The following is an 18,227-nucleotide window of genomic DNA, read 5'->3' on the forward strand; positions in this document are numbered from 1 at the left end:
CACACTTATGCACACATGCTCAAGTACACACCTGCACAGAACACATGTACACACATGTACATACACTCATACCCACACACCCCATGTATGTGTGCACATGTGTGCTTAAATACACACCTGCACATAGCACATGTGTACACATATGCACACATCTCTACATCCCATGTACCCGTGTGCACATGCATGGTCAAATACTCATAACACATACATGTACATACATATGCACACTCACATCCATACATCCCATATACCTGTGTGTACACACATGCTCAAATACACAGCTGCACATAACCCATGTGCACATATACATACACTCATATCCACACACCCCATGTACCTGTGTGCACATGCATGCTTAAGTACTCATAACACATACATGTACACATATATGCACACATGCACACTCACATCCATACATCCCATATACTTGTGTGTACACACATGCTCAAATACACACTGGCACATAACACATGTACACACATATACACATACTCAGATCCATACAACCAAAAACACATCCATGCACACACATACACATGCACACGAAAACACGTCTGCACATTCATGTGTACTAGACGCACACATCCACACACCCACATGGATACACAGATACACAAGCACACTGACATCCACACAACACACACGCATGTACACACCCGCACACACCCCCGCACACACATGCCACATCACATCTATATGAACACCTGTACACACACATGCCACCTGCACACCTGCACACCCAGCCTGTCTCCCAGCCCTTTGACAATGACATTCCCCCTTCAGGGTTCCCAAATCCATGACTACACTCAACCCCTCTGCAGGGCCGTGCAGACCCCGAGTCTGCTGCAGGAAAGGAAGGCAGTGGGGGATGATGAGAAGCTCCCCTGACATGGCTGGATCCAGTGTCCCCTGCACACATGGGGTTGGACAACTGGCCACTGAGGCCGTGGCATTAGAGAGGAGAGGCATCGAAATCCCCTGTGGGATGGCTGTGGGAAAGGATGCGTGTGGGGTGAGGACGAGGTGCCTGAGCTGGAAACCAGAGCTCCAGGTTCTCCCCGAGAAGGATCAGATGAGACCACAGGCTGGGAGTCTCCAAGTCAGGGGTCAGCAGGAATCAGCCTGGGGCCCCGGCTCCCTGCAGGGGGAAGGGGCTGGATGGCCACCGTGGACTCAGCCTCTGTGGACTGAGGGAAAAGCTCTCGCCCTGCAAAGCCAGCCCACGCCTGCCTCGCTGAGGGACTGATCAGCACCTCGCAGGACCCTCCACTCAGCACTGGAAACAGAATGTGCTTGGGCCGCTGACTTACTTGGGCCACCCTGAGGGAAAGTTAGGAGGCACCAGTTAAGTTAGAGCTTAGGGGATGCAGGGACCCTTCGTCAGGAACTCAAAGTGGAAACAGAGCCCAGGCCCTGTTATTCCGCATCTACTCACCCCTCCCTCCGCAAGGGATCAGAGGCAGCTGGGGGTGGGAGCCCCTCCAAGACGTCTGAGCCCAGGGGAGGCCCCGTCCTCTCTCTTCTGACGTCTGAGCCCAGGGGAGGCCCCGTCCTCTCTCCTCTGATGTCTGAGCCCAGGGGAGGCCCCCTCCTCTCTCCTCTGTGGGACATGCCCCGGCCCGGGGATGGGGGACCAACAACGGGCTCTTCACACAGAACCAGACTGTTTCATTGACCCTGGGAGTGAGAGTTCCGGGTGCTGTGTGTCCCTGAGGAATGACTCACCTTCCTAGCAAACTACAGTTAAATGCCATCAAATCAAGCTGCTGGTTCTAACCCCAGAACTTACATGAAATGCAGGGAAGGGAGGAGCATCTCCAAGGATGCCTGGGGATGTGATCAGCACCATCTGGACAGGGGACTCACAGGACAAATGGCACAGCCCTGTCCTTCTGCAAAGAAACCATGGGGAGAAAAGAAGGGGCTGGAGGAGAGGGGAGAAGGAAGATGGCAGAAATGTGCGGATACCTTCCCCCCATAACCAGTGGTGTGCTGGCAGAGGCAGAACAACGGGATCTCTTGGCATGTGTGTATGCTCACACACATGTGCACAGATTTTCATTTTTACTGACACAGAGGCTCTGCAGCACCCAGATTTTCAATAGTGAAATACACCATGCCCTTTATTGTGAATTCCAAATTGCAAGCGGTTGTTGCAGGATGTTCTCACTGATTCTTACTGAACTGTTCTATTCATAGTTGACTTCTGGGTGCCGGCTATTGATTTATTGCCTCTGGGTTCCAAAGTTGTCCTGCGTTGTCTGCTCGGTGGAAATGCATCTGGGCCCAGCAGTGGCTCTCCTGTGTCAGCTGGTGCAGTGTTGAGCACAGTCAGCAGAGAGCGCCGAGGAGGCCTGGCAGGAGGAAAGGTGCTGCTCTCCGGTCCCTAAAACAGCTCCAGTGGCTGGACTGGAAGGTCTGGGCTGGGCTCCCTTGCAGGGTCGTGCTGGGCTGGTGGCTTCTCCAGTGCAGGCGCCTGTATGAGCTTTCTCATGTTCTTTGGAGTTCTCTGTACTCCTTAATCCTCAACTCCTCCTTTCTGCAGTCCTCTGTTAAATTGAACAAACCATTAAATAAAACCTGCCTGGTTCAAATCACTGTGGGATTTCTCTCTCCTGATGGAACCCAGGCTGACACACTGTGGCTGCAAATCAAGCAAGATTTGGCAAAGATAGACAATGAGTAAATGTTTTCACTGTCAGATTCAGCAAGAGACTCGCAGGACTGGCAAATGGGTGCAGTTCTGACGTGCGTGTGGGCTGTAATTTCATTACACTGACCTAAGTGAGATGACATCACGTGCGTCGGCTCAGGTCAGACGGAAGTTGACGCTGGAGTCCCACTTGTCATCAGTGAAGTGAGCAGCTTCTTGACTTAATCAGAAAATAACTTTCAGGCCGGGTGCGTGGCTCACGCCAGTATTCCCAGCACTTCAGGAGGCTGTAGTGGGAGAATTGCTTGATTCCAGGAGTTTGAGGCCCCTGGAAAATCCCATCTGTCTCTACAAAAGATTTTTTAAAAATTTAGCTGGATGTGGTGGTGTGTGCCTGTATTCCCAGCTACTCAGGAGGCTGAGGTGGGACGACTGCTTGAGCCCTGGAGGTTGAGGCTACAGTGAGCCGAGATTGCACCACTGCACACTTGAGCCTGGGCAACAGAGTGAGACTCTGCTTCCAAAAAAAGAAAAAAGAAAAAAAAAGGAAATGGTTCGTGGTTTTCCAGTACTGGAAGAACATTTTCTCATTTTTTTGTGCCACTCACAGTGTGTTGGCTACTGACACAACACGTTTAATCTGAATCTGCACAATTAACATGTTTCTTCTGTACTTACTTAAATCTAGAAACTCAACAAAAGAATAAATTAGGCCCTCATTTGCACCATTTGATGAGTGCCACTGTTTAGGTATTCTCACCATGACTGGTTCAAGCTGTCACCGGAGGTCTCTGAACAGAGCTGGGAGAGGCGTGCAGCCCAGCACCACCGTTTCCACCATGCAGACACCACAGATGCCGGGAACCCTGAGGGCGGAGACCACGGTGGAATGTAGTAAGTCATCACAGGGACACTGTGAGAGTTTATTCCCTTTGTTTTCACACAATTTATTCCATTGTAAGTTTACAGGATTTAATTTATGACAACAGCTGTGTTTCATGACTGGTCAGCCCCAGCACCCACTGCCCGCTCTCTGGCCTGGGAGCCCCCGACAGGAGCGAACGCGAGACGGGCCCCGGGTCTGCCCCTCCTCCTCCTCCATCCTGGTGTCCACACGCTGCACGCTGTGAGCGTCTCCCCACACGATCCTCATGATTGAAGTCAGTCTTTCCCCACAAGTGACCCCTACATCTAAAGCAAGGACAGCATCTGTGACTCACTGAGGCCCAGGATCCGAGGGCCGGCATGTGGTGCGGGGATGCTGACAGCTCAGACCGGGCCGTGGCCTGAAGCCAGTGAGGAGTAGAGGCCGAGGCGAGGAGCCAGGTGCCCGCCCTCCACGCTCCGTGGCCCCTCTGTAAAGTGACCTCTCAGAGCAGGGACGTGGATGTGACATTTGGACAGATGCCCGATGAAGTGAGGGAGCTGTGTGAGCACTCGGAACAGGGCCTTCCCAGCAGTGGGAATGGGGGTGCAAAGGCCCTGAGGTCAGGGGAACTTGATGTGTTCCAGGCACAGCAGGGGCACCTGCTGGAGGAGGGCGTGGGACATCAATTCAGGATGTCAGAGCAGCCGAACTTGCATGGCCTGTGTATACCTCTGTGTCCCAGGCTCAGACCCAGGTTTTGTTCTGAATATGTAGAGAAACCTCGGAGGCTTTGAGAAGGGAAGGGACAAGGTGTTTAGGATGCTCACCCTCCTGTCCCCCACTTTCCACGTCACGCCCAGCACCCGTGGGTCCAGGCAGAGTCGGGGCAGGATTTCCACTGCCGTTCTCGCCATTTCTGACACCATCCCGGCTCTGGGGACTGCACTGGTGCAGAGTTCTTTCCGTCCTGTCTCTCTGACTGTGTGGCGGGTGGTCTTGGCCATTACTCCCTCAGATTAGAGCTGATAATTCACTGAAATGAAATCTCAAGGTGTGAGTCTCGTTAGGCCTCTAATGAGAAGGGAAGGCGGGGCCCCCGTGGCCCTCATCAGCTCCTTCTGTCTTTGCACGTGGCCCTCGTCAGCACTTTCCGTCTCTGCAGCAGTGATTGATGACATGACCAGCCTCAGATGCTGGTCTCTTGATCCACACAGGAGGGGCCCCTGGGGTCCTGTGAGGCCAGGGCTGGGGGCAGCAGGTGAACTGGGTTTGCCAGCGGAAGGTCCGGGCTGGGCTCCCTTGTAGGGTCTGAGTGGCTGAGTGCATCCTAAAGACCTTGGGTAACAGTAATGGAGCCCACCCCAGGGGCTCAGGTGGTCGTGGGGGATTCCAGGGCCCACAGAGCTGAGATTTCAGGGTTGCGGCAGGGCCTCTCGGCCAGGACATCTTCCCAGGCTGTGGGATTCGGCTCCCCCATTCCTGCCTGGCTTTCTTCTCTGGAGGTTGCTTTTTTTTTTTTTTAGTTGTAATAAAGGACACATAACATAAAATGTATCATCTTCACCTTTTTTCTAAGTGTATATATAGCAGTGTTAACCAAATGCACAAGCTAGCACACGATTTCTCTAAACGGACTCTATCCACTGAGTGACTCCTCTTCCCCCTCCCCACTGTCCCTGGCAACAGCCATTCTTTCTGCCTCTAAGAGTTTGACTGCTTTAGGAATCTCACATGAGTGGACTCATGTTGTGTTCATCTTTTTGTGACTGGCTTATTGACTTAGCATAATATCCTCAGAATTAATCCATGTTGTAGTGCACGGCAGGATTTTCTTCCTTCTGAAGACTGAAGAGGATTCTGCTGTGTATAATCCCACACTTTCTCTGTCCACTCACTCTTCAAAGGACATTTAGGCTGCTTCCACCTCTTGGTTATGGTGAGCAAGGCTGCAGGGAACGAGGGTATGCAGATATCTCTGAGATCCTGTGATCAGTTCTTTTGGATAAATAACCAGAAGTGGGATTGCTGGATCATAGGGATTTTTTTGAAGAACACCACACTGTTCATTTGAAGACACCTGTGAGGGCTTATTTCTGGGTTCTCTATTCTGTTCCCTTGGTCTGTATGTCTGTCTTTATGCCTATGTCATACTGTTTTGATTACTGTAGCTTCGTAACACATCTTTGGTTTTCTTTCACCAGATTGTTTTAGCTATTCAGGGTTCTTCAAGATTCCATATGAATTTTAGGATGCTTTCTAATTTTTCTATTTCTGTAAGAGGTCCCATTGGGACGTTTATAGGGATTGCATCGAATCTGTGGCTCGCGTTGGGTAGTATGGACATTTTAATGCTGCTAAGTCTTCCAATCCATGAACACAGCATATCTTTCCATTGATTTGTGTTTTCTTTAATTTTTTTTCAGCAGTGTTTTGTAGTTTTCAGGGTACAAGTATTTTGCCTCTGGTTAAGTTTGTTCCTGAGAATTTTTTTCTTTTGATGGAGTTGTAATGGGATTGTTTTCTTAATTTTCTTTGGAGATTGTTCATTGTTAGTATATTGAGATGACACTGAGTTTTGCATGTTGATTTTATATCTTGCAACTTTGTTGAATTGGTTTATTCATTCTTTTTTTTCGAGGTGGAGTCTCGCTCTGTCATCCAGGCTGGAGTACAGTGGCCCCGTGATCCCAGCTCACTGCAACCTCTGCCTTCTGAGTTCAAGCGATTCTCCTGCCTCAGCCTCCCGAGTAGCTGGGACTGCAGGCGCCCGCCACCATGCCGGGCTAAATTTTTGTATTTTTAGTAGAGATGGGGTTTCACCGTGTTAGCCAGGATGGTCTCGATCTCCTGACCTTGTTATCCGCCTGCCTCGGCCTCCCAAAGTGCTGGGATTACAGGCGTGAGCCACCATGCCTGGCCGGTGTGTAATCCTTTTAATCTGTTATTAAATTTTGTTTGTTAGCATTTTGTTTAGGATTTTTGCATGAATATTCATCAGATATTTGGTGTTGTAATTTTCTCTTTTTGTAGTATCTTTGATTTTTGTATCAGGGTAATACTGGCCTCATAGAATGAGTTTGGAAGTGTTCCCGCTTCTTCAATTTTTGGAAGGGTTTGAGAAGGATTGGCGTTGGTTCTTTAAATGTTTGGTAGAATTCTCCATGAAGTCATCTGGTCCTGGGCTTTTCTTCTTTGGGATGTTTTTGATTATTAATTCAATTTCCTTACTAGTTACAGGTTGGTTCAGATTTTTTATTTCTTCATGGTTCTGTCTTGGTAGGTTGGATGTTTCTGGAAATTTATTTTTTTTCCAGGTTATCCAATTTGTTGGCATATAATTGCTCATGCTAGTTTCTTATGATCCTTTTTATTTCTGTGGCATCAGTTGTAATGTCTCCTCTTTTATTCTTGACTTTTGTTATTTGAATATTTTTTCTTTTTTTTTTAGTGTAATAAAGGGTTTTTGACTTTATTGATCTTTTCAAAAAACAGCTCGTAGTCTTATTGATTTTTTTCTATTGTTTTTCTATTCTCTATTTTATTTTGGCATTAATCTCTATTATCTCTTTTTTGTGTTAACTTTGGATTCAATTTGTTCTTTGTCTAGTTCTGTGAGGTGTAAAGTTAGGTTGTTGATTTGAGGTATTTTTTTCTCTTTTTAAGGTTGGCATTCACCATGGTAAGCACCCCTCTTAGTACTGCTTTTGCTTAGTACTGTATATTTGCACCTAATGTATAACTTTGGTATGTTGTGTTTTTATTTTCACTTGCCTCAAGGTATTTTCTAGTTCCCTTGTGTTTCTTCTTTTGCTCATTGATTATTTAAGAGTGTGCTGTTTGTTTTCCACATATTTGTAGGATTTTCCAATTTTCCTTTTGTTGTTGACTTCTAGTTTCATCCCATTGTTGGAAAAGATACTCAGCATAATTTCAGCCTTCTTCAATGTATTATGATTTATTTTGTGGCCTAACATATGATCTTTCCTGGAGAATGTTCCCTGTGTGCTTACGAAGAATGTGTGTTCTGCTGCTGGAGAGTGTTCCGTGTGTGTCTGTCAGGCCCAGTTGGTCTACACTGTTGCTCAGGTCTTCTCCGTTCTGTGTGAGTCTGTCAGACCCAATTGGTCTACACTGTTGCTCAGGTCTTCTCCTTCCCTGTTCTTCTGTCTGGCTGATCTATCCATTAGTGGAAATGGGGTATTGAGCCTTCTGCTGCATTTACGTGTATTTCTCCCTTCAGTTCCGTCAGTTTGTTTTACATATTAGTGTGCTTTGTGATGAGTGCGACCCTAACTGGGTTATGTTGAGGAAAGCAGGGATTTTCACATCAGAGTTAGGAATGGCGGTGACAATGAACTAAGGAATGGTTTCCGTGGTTACAGTTGACAGGCGGAATCTTGTCTTACAAAGCCTGCCTTGAGGCTGGTTACAGTGGTTCATGCCTATGATCCCAACATTTTGAGAGGCCAAGGAGGGAGGATCGCTTGAGGCTAGGAGTTCAAGACCAGCCTGGCCAGAATAGCAAGACTCCATGTTTATTAAAAATTTTGAAAGGCTCACTGCTTTGTGTCTCAGGATTGCTCTGTGCTGTGTCAGACAACAGGAGGATGAAAACAAGCTCTCCAATCTCGGGCCGGGAGGAAAGAGGGGGCCTGTTATCATGACACGGGATGAATTGATCTTTTATTTAGTCCTTCTGCAATGCTCGTTGGTTCGTTCCTTCCTTCCTTTAACAGGCGTTTCTTGCGGCACCTACTAGGTGCCAGGTGCTGTCCTGGGCTCTGCAGATCCAAAAGCGAAAGAAAATCCCTGCGCTCCTGGAGCTCCCCTGAAATAAGTGCATCCGTTAAAGAAGGGATGAGACGCAGCCAGAGGCGTGGAGGGTGGGAAGGGAAGAACCGGGCAGCGCCTCGTGGGCATCTGGGGGGCGCCAGCGGGGGCCTCTCCAGCCGCGGGGCTCCTCTGAGCGGGGCCTGCGGGGTGAGGAGCGGCCCCCGCGGAGGGCAGGAAGCCGCGCGGGATGGGGAACCGCAGGGCAGAGCCCGAGGCGCCTCCGGGGACGGGCCGGGTGTGCCCAGGAGGGGTCAGGGCCGCAGAGGGGGCGGCGGGCGGGACAGGCCCTGACTCAGGGTCCCGGGCAGGAGCGTGGACTTTGTGCATTCGGGAGCCGCAGGTCGAGGCTCGGTGGCTGCTGTGGGGCGGCGGGCGGGGAGGGCAGGAGGCGGCTCTGTCTCCACCTGCTTCTCCTGCTCGAGGACACGAACTAGCGTCCTCCGGGCGGGGACCCGGCGCTGGCTGGAGGCGTCCGCAGAAGACCCGCGCTGGGTCCCAGGGCCGCGTGGGGGCCGCAGACTCGCCAGGAGCGCAGCCCGGGCGGGCAGGGCCGAGCGGGACCCGAAGCCGGGGAGGGAGGCGCGGGGCGGGCTCCGCGCTGGGATGTCGGCGCCGCTGGGGGTTCCAGAGAATTCTCAACCGCCAGCGTCTCTCCCCCGTGGGGCAGCGTCTGTTCCAGTCTGACACGGGCGCCAGAAGCTCGCGCTATTTGTCATTTTAAAGAGAAAACACAATTTACTTGTCCAAAGTGGAGACGAGACAGCTCGCGGATGCCTGTTAGTAGGATTTGCGGGGTGAGACGGGAGAATTCACACCGGTCCCAGCGACCCTCCCGGGAAAACAGAATCCACGAATGTGTCAAGTCTCCGTGTATCCATCACCGCGTGTGCGGGGAGGGCTGTGCTCAGTGTCCCGCGTGAGGCTCCTGGGAGAGCTCCCTCCCCTTCCGCGTCTGGCTCTGGGAGGGTCTGTGGCCCTGGGCGGCCAACCGGGATCCCCACTGCCTTCGCCAAAGTGCTGGGTCCGGGACAGGCCTGTGAGCCACGTGGCCTCCAACAGTGTCCCTGTGGATCGCGCTGCCGTCGTGGGGTTTGAGGAAGAAAGCCCAGCGCCTTCGCCATTTGGTCTCACATCAAAGTTCTAACCAGGTCCGACCCTGCTTAGCTTCGGAAATCAGACGAGATCGTAGGTGTTCAGGGTGGTATGGCCTTAGACTTTGGCCACTTGGTACCACGGTGGGCTGAGGGGCTGTGGGTGGGAAGGCGATCTGAGGAGCACATTTGCAGACAACAGCCTGTGGCTTCCAGAACTGACTGTCCCCGAGGATATGGCCTGAGCTTCAACAACCCTGCAAGTGGGTTCAGCAACCCATTTCACAGTTGAGGAAACAGAGAGCGCTGGCTCAGCCTGGACCCGGAGCTGAGGTGGGCCTTGCAGAAGCGGTGGGGGGCTCGGACTGTGCATGGGGGAAGCGCCACACCAGGAGCTGCAGTACCCCTTCCTGACTCCCCCAGGACAGGGCACCTGTCATTTCTCTAGACCCCATTCTCCCTGGGCCTTCTCCTTTGGCTTCCCCCGCATGAAGGAGTTTGCTCCAAAGCACGGAATTCTAGCAAGCCTGAGAAATCCATGCAGGCCCAGCACCCAGTGCCCCAGGGCCCCAGTGCTAAGGGTCCCACAGGATCCACTATTTGGGGTGAAGGCCCTGGGTGTGCCCGGGAGCAGAGCTGGGCTCTCTCCTGCTTGGAGGAGGGCGTGCTTTTGTTTCAGAGCTGTGGGAGTAGACAACATTTCTGAAGGTTGCAATTTTTGTTTTTTAGCAAAAACTCCCTTCTAAAATTTATGAGCCTGAGCAACACATTCATTTTTGTGACACAGAGTGAAATAAGGCTGAATTTTTCACATTTCTTTTCTCATTCATTGGGCATTACATGCACAACTCTTCGGCTTGTCAAAATGTTTTAATTTGTGGATTTGTTTTTAAAAAGTGTATGATTGGCAGGAAGTGGAGGAGGGTTCCCCTCATGAGAACACCCACCACGTAGACAGGAGGCCCCAGTTCCAGCTCAGGACGTTGGGGGTGGGAAATATTTAACCGGGATGGGGAATCCCCTCCATGACAGGTTCCCGTTCCCTGGTTCACCTGGAGGCTCCTGAATTTGGCCAGATGAGACCCCGACGTGGAAACAAATCTCTGGGGCACAGGCACACTTCAGGGTGAGTGCAGCCTTCACAGGGGATGGGGCCTCACTGGGCTCCGAAGGCCGGGGCCTTCTCCTCCTCCTCCTTCCCAGGGATTCCTGGAGTCCCCTCCCCATTCCCATCCCCCAGCCTCCAGCCTCCATCCCAGGCTTTAAAGAGATGCATTCACCTGGTGAAGAAGGTGGCCCAGGCAGGAAAAGAGCAGGGTCCGCTCCCGCCTTATTCCCCAGGAGCACAGGAGAGGAGCCTTTGAGACCGACATAGGTCTTGTGGCTGCTCCACCCAGACTGGAGTCTGACCGAGGTGGGTCAGCAGGGAGGACAGCCCCGAGCGGGAGGCCCAGCCCAGGGCAGCTGTGGTCTGCAGGGCTCCCCTCCAGAGGCCGCACCTCAGACCTTGGCAGCAGCTCCAGCTCCGTGGATTCTCCAGGAGATTTTCCCAAGCTCTAGCCCCAACCCTTTAATTCACACTGGGAAGAGCCTCAAAGAACCTGGCAAGGACGGATCTCCCCCCACCCTCTGGGCAAAGATCGACTTGGTTAAAAGGGCCTCTAGCTGAAACCCATCTCCTGGGGAAATTTATTAAAACAGGAACTGCTAGGAAGATGGTTTTGCTCAGACTTTCTTCTCCTCCCGGGTTTTTGCTTTTACAAAGTCTTGAACTAAATTTAATGGAGAAACCTTCACTGGTTGCTGGGAGAGCAGAGTGGAGGTTTAGGTGAGAAAACTAATTTCAAAGAACTGTAGGGGAAGAAAAACTTCTCCTCTACTGTCTCACCTTCAGTGGGTGGGGGCCTAACTGGTGAAAGTCATTAACAGGAAGAAAGTGGCCAGGCGCAGTGTCTCACGCCTGTAATCCCAGCACTTTGGAGGCGGATGCCCTGAGGTCGAGAGTTTGAGACCAGCCTGACCAACATGGAGAAACCCTGTCTCTACTGAAAAAAAAATACAAAGTTAGCCAGGCATGGTGACACATGCTTGTAATCCCAGCTACTTGGGAGGCTGAGGCAGCAGAATCACTTGAACCCAGGAGGTGGAGGTTGCAGTGAGCCGAGTGTCCTGTGATGATAATAATCATCACCATCATCATTACCATTATCATCATCATCATCGTCATGACCACTGCACTCCAGCCTGGGTGACAAGAGTGAAACTCTGTCTCAATAAAAACAGAAAACAAAAACAAAAACAGCAAAAAAGCATGCAGTTGGACATTTTAAACTTCACATGCATGAGAGTGTCCCAGAAATAAACAAATACCAGAGGAGCAGTGAGATTCTGGAGCTTACACCTCGTCCTAATGGGAGTGGGGAGGGCAGAGGCGCACTTACAGAAACGTAAAGGACTTTATTGAAAGATAAATGGCCATTTTCACAATATTGATTCTTCCTATCCAAACTGCTTTAAAGTTCATATGGAACCAAAAAAGAGCCTACATTGCCAAGACAATCCTAAATCAAAAGAACAAAGCTGGAGGCATCACGCTACCTGACTTCAAACTATACTACAAGGCTACAGTAACCAAAACAGCATGGTACTGGTATCAAAACAGATATATAGACCAATGGAACAGAACAGAGCCCTCAGAAATAATACCACACATCTACAGCCATCTGATCTTTGACAAACCTGAGAAAAACAAGAAATGGGGGAAGGATTCCCTATTTAATAAATGGTGCTGGGAAAATTGGCTAGCCTTAAGTAGAAAGCTGAAACTGGATCCTTTCCTTACTCCTTATACGAAAATTAATTCAAGATGGATTAGAGACTTAAATGTTAGACCTAATACCATAAAAACCCTAGAAGAAAACCTAGGTAATACTATTCAGGACATAGGCATGGGCAAGGCTTCATGTCTAAAACACCAAAAGCAACGGCAACAAAAGCCAAAATTGATAAATGCGATCTAATTAAATTAAAGAGCTTCTGCACAGCAAAAGAAACTACCATCAGAGTGAACAGGCAACCTACAGAATGGGAGAAAATTTTTGCAATCTACTCATCTGACAAAGGGCTGATATCCAAAACCTACAAAGGACTCAAATAAATTTACAAGAAAAACACAAACAACCCCATCAAAAAGTGGGCAAAGGATATGAACAGACTTTTCTCAAAAGAAGACATTCATACAGCCAACAGACACATGAAAAAATGCTCATCATCACTGGCCATCAGAGAAATGCAAATCAAAACTGCAATGAGATACCATCTCACACCAGTTAGAATGGCAATCATTAAAAAGTCAGGAAACAATAGGTGCTGGAGAGGATGTGGAGAAATAGGAACACTTTTACACTGTTGGTGGGATTGTAAACTGGTTCAACCATTGTGGAAAACAGTATGGCGATTCCTCAAGGATCTAGAACTAGAAATACCATATGACCCAGTCATCCCATTACTGGGTATATGCCCAAAGGATTATAAATCATGCTACTGTAAAGACGCATGCACACGTATGTTTATTGCAGCACTATTCACAATAGCAAAGACTTGGAACCAACCCAAATGTCCATCAGTGACAGACTGGATTAAGAAAATAAGGCACATATACACCATAGAATACTATGCAGCCATAAAAAAGGATGAGTTCATTTCCTTTATAGGGACATGGATGCAGCTGGAAACCATCATTCTCAGCAAACTATTGCAAGAACAGAAAACCAAACACCGCATGTTCTCACTCATAGGTGGGAACTGAACAATGAGATCACTTGGACTCTGGAAGGGGAACATCACACACCAGGGCCTATTATGGGGAGGGTGGAGTAGGGAGGGACGGCACTGGGAGTTATACCTGATGTAAATGACGAGTTGATGGGTGCTGACAAGTTGATGGGTGCAGCACACCAACATGGCACAAGTATACATATGTAACAAACCTGCACGTTGTGCACATGTACCCTAGAACTTAAAGTATAATAAAAAAATAAAATAAAAAGAAGAAGAAGAAAAAAAAGAAAGATAAATGGGCCCTCGGGAGGGCAGATGGGAGACATGGTCCTTTGTGACAATGTCTGCCGGGATGTGGCGGGGGCGCTTCTCACCTCCAAGAAGAGATTACAGTTGCTCCTGGGGAGAGACTTAGGACAATGGAGTTGTTTGGGGAGGCTCTGGTTTTAGGCAGATAAAGAATTTTAGGAACTCTAGTGCTTTCTGCTCAAAAGAATTCTGATGCCAAAACGGCGTACCTCAGGTTGGCATATGCTGATTCCCTCTAGAGCCTTGCGATGAACTGTAGACCTCTTCCTGTAAACACCACCACCATACGCAAATGAAAAGACATAGGTGAGATTGAGGAGCGATGTTTGCCTTATGCTTAATAGTCAACAGTTTGTTATATGCAACATCTAAGTGACTTCCATAAGTGAATAACAAACAGAAAGAGTGATAGAAAAATGAGCAGATATCATGAGCAGGTAATTCACAGAAAAGGAACATCGAAAAACAGTTAAACAAAAGAAAAGATGTCCCACCTCACTAATAATCAGCCAAACAGTGAATTCAGCAGATGTGTGACATTTTTGCCTGCCCCCTCCACACTAATGTACTAAGACGTGCAGACAGCAGCCTGGGGAGACCAGCTGCACTTCCCTTAAAGCAGTAGCCCTGGGCCAGGCACAACAGCTCATACCTGTCATCTAAGCACTTTAGGAGGCCAAGGCAGGAGGATCATTTGAGGCCGGGAGTTCAAGACCAGCCTGGGCAGCATAGTGAGACCTCCCCCTCATCTCTATAAGAAACAAACAAACAAAAAAAGCGGCAGCTCCAAGGCCACTGGAAAACTTCTCATGATGTGGGCAAGGCAGAAGCTTCATTAGTAAAATGGTTCAGCACCTGCCATCTGATGTCTGTTCTCCCATCCCTTAGCCAAGCGCAACTCAAATGCCATTGATCATGGCCTATTTCAGGGACACAAGTTTCCTTACATTAATGACTCTTTCCAGGATGCCAGGCACAGTGACCCCCTTGGTACAGGGTCAGGAGACCCACCTGTGTCTCCTCCTTGTCTGGGGGATGTTTACATGCTCTATGGAGGGCGTGCTGCTGAGGGGAAGACCAGAAGGGAAGTTTTCTATAGGGGAGCTCAGCTTCTGTTTATAAAGAGGGAGCCCCTGGGAGGGGAATGTCTCCACATACCTAATAATTTGAGATGATTATAGCAATAATAAGTATATTTCATACAGCATTTGTGGTGGGATTGTCTGTGCTCTGAACCTTGTCCTGATCTCACCACATCCTCTTCTCTCTCTGGGATACCAACATCACCATCATTACCATCACCATCATCATCATCATCATCATTATCATCATCACCATCACCACCATCATAATCATCATTATCACCACCATCATCATCATCACCACCATCACCACCATCATCACCATCATCACCACCACCATCACCATTATCATCATAATCATAACAATCACCATCATCATCAACATCATTATCACTATAATCACCGCCATCACCACCATAATCATTATAACAACCACCATCATCACCATCATCATCACCACCATCATTACTATCATAATCATAATAATCACCACCATCATCATTATCATCGTCATGACAATCATCACCATCATAATCATCATTATCACCACCATGATCATCACCATCATCGTTATCACCATCATCACCACCACCAACACCATCATCATCATAATCATAACACTCATCACCATCATCAACATAATTATCACCACACCATCATTATCCTCATCACCATCATCACCATCATCCTCATCACCATCATCACTATCATCATCACCATCATCACCATCATCACCATTCCTATGTCACAGCTGAGGAAGTGGAGGAGAGGAGGAGAAGGGGAGGGCTCACCTCTGTCAGGAAATGACCAGGAAGTGGCTCCCATGGCCTCTTATCTTAGTGCATTGGTCAGAAATGGGTCACTTGGTCACACAAGGCCACAAGGAGAGCTGGGGAAGATTGTCCTCACTCTGGATATCTGTGGGTCCAGATCCCACGTGGGGCTCTAATCCACAGGTGGGGCAGATATGGAGGGAGGGCCTGAGAGTCTGCAGTTCTGAGAAGCTCCTGGTGATGCTGATGCTGCTGGTCCCAGAGTAGCAAAGCTTTAGGGGCTCCAATTCCCTGTTTTCCTTCACCATGAGAGGTATCTGCTTAGGGGCCATGGGAGGGTCCCTTCTGTCCCATAACTGATTGTTGCTCAGGGTCCTCTCTGCAGAGCCCCCGGTTGACCCCCAGGGACAGACCTGTATGGTTTCTCAGCTAATTGTGGCAGCATTTCCTGCAGTGGATTCACCCCCAGAATGTGGCACCGGGCTGCCTGTGCCTCTCTTTGTTTTCCTGCTGCTGATGTGGTACCTGGGATAAGAGTGCAGAGCTGGCTTGGAAGACGGGAATTTCTCCTGTTGATATCAATCACTTCTAGTGTATTGCTGAACCTGCCTCATCACAATGTCAAATGTGTTCAGAGATGGGAGCTTAAACTGCCATTATTCTCACCCATATCTCTCTCTGCCTTGAACTTCTGTGAGCAATGAATTTGAGTCCCAGGACAGGGATGAGAAGACGCTGAGTTCCAAAATGAGGGTATGGGCTTTGTGGCATCCTGGGCAGAGAAGTTTATGTGTTTAGTGCACAGGCACCATGGGGGCAGGGGATCACCCCACAATGAACCTGGCCACAGGGCCATGGATGGGATACATCTCTCAGTGGGGACAGCAGCTCCATCACCTCCAACCCAGCAACCCTTTACTCACATCTGCAGTCAAATGTCTGCTCCTCCCCTGTGAAGGGTGAGGGGGCCACGGAATCCCTGACTGCACAAAAGGCTGAGCACTGCACACACCAAGAGATCTCAGGCCCCTGCCCTCTGTCTGCTCTCTGGCTGAGCCAGGGAAGGAAATGGGATTTTTCCTGGAATTCAACTCTCTGCACCGTGGCCACCTCTTGAAGGACTCGCAGACTCTCCTGATTCAGCCTCATGGCATCTCAGGGAGGTTGGGCAGCTTCCCTCTGCAATTGAAGGCCGAGTGCCCCTCCCACCTCCAATCCTGCCCTTCAGCAAACTGACTGACAGGCAAAGGAATCAACCCAGAGCCTCCAGAGGCTTCCAAGGCCCAGCCAGGGGAGCCACACCTGCCCAGATGCTGCAGGAGAGCAGCACTCAGTCATGGCCTGCGCTATTTCACACAAGAGGAAACCGGGTTTGGGAGAGGGGAGGAGCTATGCAGACTTAAACAGATGCAGCTTTAAGCAAAGATAAACTCACAGAACAGAGAAAGTGTTCTCTACACTCTGCTCTGTCCAGATTTTAGAATCATGAGTGTGTGACCTGAGACTCTATTAATTAGATGCTTTAAGGTGATGACTAAAATTGGTCAAAAACTTAGATTAGTCAATTCACAAAAGAGGATTCTCACATGTCTCATAAGCACAGGGACAGCTGTGCAGCATCGACAGGCATCAGGGAAGTACAAATTAAACCATAGCCAGGCTCCAGTACATGTCCACAAGAATGGCTGGAATTGGAACAGCTGACCTCCTGCTGAAGACCAAGTGAGGCCCTTGCAACTCCTGTGTGTAGCTGGGAGGAGTGTGCAATGTTGGACCCCTAAGACACCCTCTTGGATGGGTTCTGTGGAGAATTGTGCAATGGTGCATCTCCAAGACACCCTCTTTGATGGGTTCTGTGGGAAGAGTGTGCAATGGTACACCCCTAAGACACTCTCTTGGATGGCTTCTGAGAAGATTACACATAGAACAACCCCATGACCCAGAAAATCCATTTCTGGGAACATAAGAAAAATACATAAATATGTCTACAAAAAGCAATTGCACAAGAATGACACAATAGCTTTGTTCAAAATAGTGAAACCCAGAAACAACCCAGGCAAATGTAGAACAAAGAGCAGAATCTTCATACAATGCAATGTTATTCTACGATCACTCCTGAGAACGACAGCTTTAGGGAGAAATCTTAAGAAATTATGTTGAGAAAAAAAAAATGGGAGACATGAAATACTACGTGTCACAGAATTCCATTTATATCCAGTTCCTGTCACTTAGGTTTCTGAACAGGCAAGACTGTGTGGAAACCGATCACAGGAGCAGTGACCTCTGGGTGTGGACTGGAAAGGGCGTGAGGGGCTTCCTGGGGGTGGTGATGTCTGTGCCTTAACTTGGGGGTGGTCACAAGGCCTGTACATATGTGAAGTCCCATCCATCTGTGCTCGTAATATTTGTTATTTTACTGAGTGTAAGTGATGCCTCAAATAACTACTAAAAAGGGGTGATGGGTAAATCCTGCCTGATCCTTCAAACCCCATTTCCTCCTGCCCTGCCCCTCTTCTCACATAGACCCTTTCCTTAATCTCCCAGCCACACACCATCCCCTAGAGCAAAGACGTTGTTTTTGCTGTTTTTCCCCATACATGGATTCAAGATCATTGCAAATATCAACTGTGCATTTGTAGATTAAAGTGAAAGTCATTCTTGACTCCACCCCGTCCTTTCCTTCCTGCTCACCACATTCCTCTTCATTTCCAGAGAAACACTGTGGCCTGGGTGGGGGACCTATATTAAATACTGTTTGTGACAGTGATATCAGGCATCTTTACTATGTTCTTGACGTCAAAGGAACAGCTTCTGGTATGTTTTTTCTTTTCTAAGACA

The 18,227-nt window shown here is 48.9% G+C and overlaps 1 long non-coding RNA gene across 2 annotated transcripts; it reads right to left on the minus strand.

Annotated features, from left to right (window-relative positions):
* Positions 1 to 1,227: 1,227 nt before the first annotated feature.
* On the minus strand, positions 1,228 to 14,815 carry LOC139356595 (uncharacterized). Of its 2 annotated transcripts, XR_011608630.1 has the most exons (4): positions 14,693 to 14,815; positions 13,744 to 13,801; positions 3,414 to 3,519; positions 1,228 to 2,549 (listed from the first exon to the last, which is right to left on the minus strand). It is a non-coding gene; the product is annotated as an uncharacterized lncRNA (long non-coding RNA). The 2 variants fall into 2 exon arrangements; XR_011608631.1 differs by lacking the exons at positions 13,744 to 13,801; positions 14,693 to 14,815 and adding an exon at positions 8,759 to 9,105.
* Between the last annotated feature and the right edge of the window lie 3,412 nt (positions 14,816 to 18,227).

This window comes from Macaca nemestrina, chromosome 10, assembly GCF_043159975.1.
Source record: "Macaca nemestrina isolate mMacNem1 chromosome 10, mMacNem.hap1, whole genome shotgun sequence".
NCBI classification, from domain to species: Eukaryota; Metazoa; Chordata; class Mammalia; order Primates; family Cercopithecidae; genus Macaca; species Macaca nemestrina.